The following is a 4,794-nucleotide window of genomic DNA, read 5'->3' as shown; positions in this document are numbered from 1 at the left end:
CATTGCGTTGTCTTTAAGCTTAGTAATAAATCACATAACTAACTATCCATATGTTTTATTGGAATTCATGGAAAAAAACATTAAATGCTAATGGTAGTATGTGTGTGTCTGTATAATAGTAATATAAGTAAAACATGCTTATTTTTCAATCTGTAACTCAAACTCTACAATCACATTATATTGATATTGTTGAAATCTTTATCCTTAAGCATTTTATTTAAGCTGCTTTCCTCATCATTCTCTTTATTTAACCCTGATTTTCTATCGTGAATTTACCATCCAACTTGGATTTAATTAAGCGAAGGTAAAGTTGCACACATTTCATGAGCTGGCTGCCCATTGGTTGGGGTACATGCTTAATAGGGCTTGGGGTGCTGTGAGTTGGTGGAATCAGTGGTTATTGATGGGTAAACAATAGGATTATTTACTTTATTCTCCTAATTGCCCTATTTGTTTTCCTGTTGCATAGGGAGACAGATGTACTATGTCCAAAGATCATACATTCTTTGTTGTACAATGCTAATGAGTACATTATTTCACATGGTATGTCATGTATTTCTTTTGCATATAAGTTCGCTCAACTCTCATAAACATTATGTGGCTTGGCCGAACATGATACATTCAATGAAGTCTATGGTTGTTGTTTTTTTTGTTAACAGGGGTAAGTGAGTTAAGATACTTAAAAACGTTACCACCTTAGGCCTTTTATTGTTTTTAACTGGATTTAAATGCATAGATATGCACATTGGCATGGGTCACAATACGTTTAAATTTGCTCTTCTTGGATGACCCGATCACCGTTAAGTGTTACCATTCCAAGGGCATTGGTTGGAAAACTACTACTTCAAATGCTGTTGAGGACATAAGGGCTCAGATGGAAAATCATGAATTAACATTTCTCAACATATGCGATGTTAGGCATTAACAGGTTCAAGAAAAAATAGTATAATGGTCTTATCAAAAGGTATAGGCCAAGCTACTACTGAGTCAACCACACAGAGGGCTAAGAAGGCTAGTTTTTTTTTTAAATATGTATTAATACATTTATTTTCATCTTAGGTCTAAGATACTTTTTTAGACAATATACATCGTTTTTTCTACATTAGCAATGCATTGTGTGTTTTATGAATGCACAACTAAACCCTTCTTTTTCTTTCTTAGCTTTTTCTTGAGTGACCTATTTTCAGAATAGTTTTAACAAAATTAAAGGCCTTTTCCAAAAACTGATACATGTCCAAAGTGTCCACAGTGTTAATGACACCTTAGCGCACTTCCCACATCTTTAGCCCAATGTGATACTAACTTCACTGAGTGTCCTTCATCGCCACAGTAAGTTCTTACTAGCAGTTAATTCAACTCTCTTAAATAATTAGCATTTAGTAGAACAGATGGCAGCTTTCTCTGCACTGTTGCTGACACCAGAGTAGACTTAGATAATTGATTGGCAACAGGTGTCCATTTAACTCCTTGACAATTACAAAACACCCAGGTACCATTAACTTAGTGTTAGCACGTCTGAGGTAGCTCACATAAATTTGTCTGATTTTCTATGTCTCAGACAACTTCATTATAGCTGAACACAGGTCTCACCTCCACTTATCCTTTTAGGCTTGTCTGGGGTTGTTACCACCCTCCCTCCCCCTTTGTACACCCAGTCCCCTTTGCCCAGAGCGTAAGGTTTTCCTCCCAGGAAAAAAAGTGTGTCTGGAACTATCTGACATCCCGGATGTGATGTGTGTCCAGGAGTGGGATGAGTCGGCAAGCCTGCTATCCTGGAGTGCCATCTCTTTAGCCTCTGAGCCCTGAGCCTGAGCCCAGACTGTCTGCAAATTAGAGAAATTAGCTCAGCCAGGCCAGTGAAAGAGCCCCAATCTTAACCTTCCCTCCCTCCCAAACATACATACACACTCCTTCTATCACCACCATTAACCCCCACGCCACACTGGGCAGCAAAGCTCCACTTTTGGAAAAGCGGTCTTGCCATATGGCAGCCAATTTAGTATTTCACCAGCCAAGTTAGGAAAGAAAGGGGGAGAAAAGGAGGGGTATTTGTTATGTACACAAATATAGTTTTAAAGTTGTAAATCAAGACATGGCTTTATGAATGCATAGCAGTACAAAATGGGAATATTAAAAAAGTATTATATTCTTCAGTAATAACCATGGTACATGTTTTCCTTTTGTCACTATTATATAAGCCTGGAATCTTCTATTGTCTAAGATCCCTATTTTCTTCATGGCTTAACATGGAATTATTTGTTTTATTGCATAAAGGGTTAATAGTGTGTAAAAAAACAAAAACAGAATAAGAGCGCACTCTAACCAAAATTATTCAAATGTAGGAAATGTTTCCAGCATTGTGCCTGACATTTAGTCATTTTCAACATTTAGCCTGCAGAATAGGTAAGACTTGATTCATTTAGGTAAAGATGCATGCTGTAAATTAGAATAATACAATCTAGTGGAGAAATTCATGATTCAGCTTATACATGTCACCGGTGATAAAATCCCCATTACAATGTTTTAGTTGTGATAACTAGTCTTGTGATGACTTAGATTTCACAAACCAAATAACAAATTACAACAACCATCAGGGCATCAGAAGAAAAAGAAAGTCAAACATTAAATAAATTCACATAACACATGTGCTTTCTAACACAGGCGGCATTTCCACAAACAGTAGAGTCACTTCCTCTTTTTCATCCCCCATATGTTGGTTTAACAGCTCTCTCCTATCCTGGCTATCTTTATGCACAGCTCCAGGTAGGATAACCCAGCACTGCATATATTTAGACTGTGTATGTGTGTGCGTGTTTGAAAGTAAAGGGGATGCAAGACAGGTGACTAAGTGTCTTTGTGGCGTGCTGGTATGACCTGCCCTACATATGTACCTGTGATGAGCCAATCAGCACAGGGCATGTATCTCTATTTTTCCTTTTAGAAAATATTTTTTTACTTTCTTCTTTTTTTTATGAATTACATATATAAGAAAAATGTGCTCATGTGTTTGTGAAGCTTCAGAATTGAAATAGTGGTGGGTGTGTGTGTGTGTGTGTGTGTGTGTGTGTGTGTGTGTGTGTGTGTGTGTGTGTGTGTGTGTGTGTGTGTGTGTGTGTGTGTGTGTGTGTGTGTGTGTGTGTGTGGAAGGGGTCTTAAAGGTCTTAGTTAAATATGTTCTACAGTGAGATGTAGGTCAAGGAGATACAGTGGCAGCAGATTGCTCATTAAGTGCCAAACCAAGCAAAAGGCTATGAGTGTGTTTTTCAGTGGCACCAGGCCAGCCATCTGCTCTGCCTTTATTCATTCATTAACATGTCTTCTTTGTGTATGCGTTGACGTGTGTGTGTGTGTGTGTGTGTGTGTGTGTGTGTGTGTGTGTGTGTGTGTGTGTGTGTGTGTGTGTGTGTGTGTTTGTGTGTGTGTGTGTGTGTGTGTGTGTGTGTGTGTGTGTGTGTGTGTGTGTGTGTGTGTGTGTGTGTGTGTGTGTGTGTGTGTAAGCATTCATCACAACAGCCACTTGCTGGTCAAGTGTACCACGTCACTGATGTTGTTGTCCGAAACCAACAGTTGTGTGTCAGATGGCTCAATCACATGACCGCAGTGGCTTGTGATTGGCTGGGGTGCCAGGCTAAAAAAGCTTGGCGCAATCCAGGCTCATGAGTTTCTGGTGACGGTGACAGAGGGGCCACATCGAGAGCGGATACCCAAAGGATCTAACTGACAGGAATCCCCCAAGACAACACTGGAGAAAGAAGAGAGAGTACAAAAAGGGGACAGCAGATAAATAACAATCAAGGGATGACATAGCCAAAGAGATGAGGATCCTACAGCTGAATGAATGTGTGAAAGTAAGTCATATCTTCTTATTTATTTCATGGATTGCCATAGATTTAATTGACTTAAAATAATCAGATGAGTTCTATTAAACTTCAGGTTTACCTGCTGTTGTGATGTTTTACTTTTATAATGTTACTGTCAGTTTGTGTTGGGTAAAGACTTATTAATAACAGGCTATACAAGAGGTTTTATTTTTTGTACTGCACATTTTTCATTTAATCTAAACTTGTACTTTGCCTCTTAAAGGTAGGGTAGGTAATTCACTTCAGAAACTTTTTGTTATATTCCATGGAATGCTCTTAACATCCCGATAGCAATGAATATATTAAATGCTTTGACAATAAATACATAAAGAAATATAATCTGTGGAAGCCGTAGTACTGTAAAAAGCACGACCAATCATTTTAGCCGGCCCGGCTAAAATAACTGGATGGCCTACCTGCCTGTCAGCCTTCCATCTGTGCACAAACTTATCTCGTGCCCTCATTGGTCATGTGCGCGTTCGTGTGTGTTGGAGGAGGGGCTCTGTAAGGAAGTCTGAAGGAAGAGGCAGATTTTTTCCGGTTGTGTACTTTCAAATTCTAGCGCACTCGAGCTGGTTTCTCCATTCTTACCTACCCTACCTTTAACTTAATGACAAGAGCTGATTTCCATGGCACTAAAATGTCTTTCTCCCTCTTTCTTTTCCAGAACCTGAGCTTTAACCAGCGTACCTAAGACAAGGGTGCTACCCAACCAAACCAAAGTACTTCTATACCAAAGCAACCTAAACCAAACAGAAACAGACCAAGCTTTAAAGCCTGAATTCATCACCTACTGCAGATTCTATATTTTCAAGATGAAATTGGAGAGCACGCCAGGAGACATGAGCAGGTGGAGGGAGGTGGACTTTGTCCTAAACTGCACCTACATTGTGCCGGACCAGGTTTCGGACCCTAGCTTTAGCCTGCCCAAAGC

The sequence above is a fragment of the Trematomus bernacchii genome, unplaced genomic scaffold (assembly GCF_902827165.1).
Source record: "Trematomus bernacchii unplaced genomic scaffold, fTreBer1.1, whole genome shotgun sequence".
Lineage (NCBI taxonomy): Eukaryota > Metazoa > Chordata > Actinopteri > Perciformes > Nototheniidae > Trematomus > Trematomus bernacchii.
Note: the sequence above shows the minus strand (reverse complement) of the source record.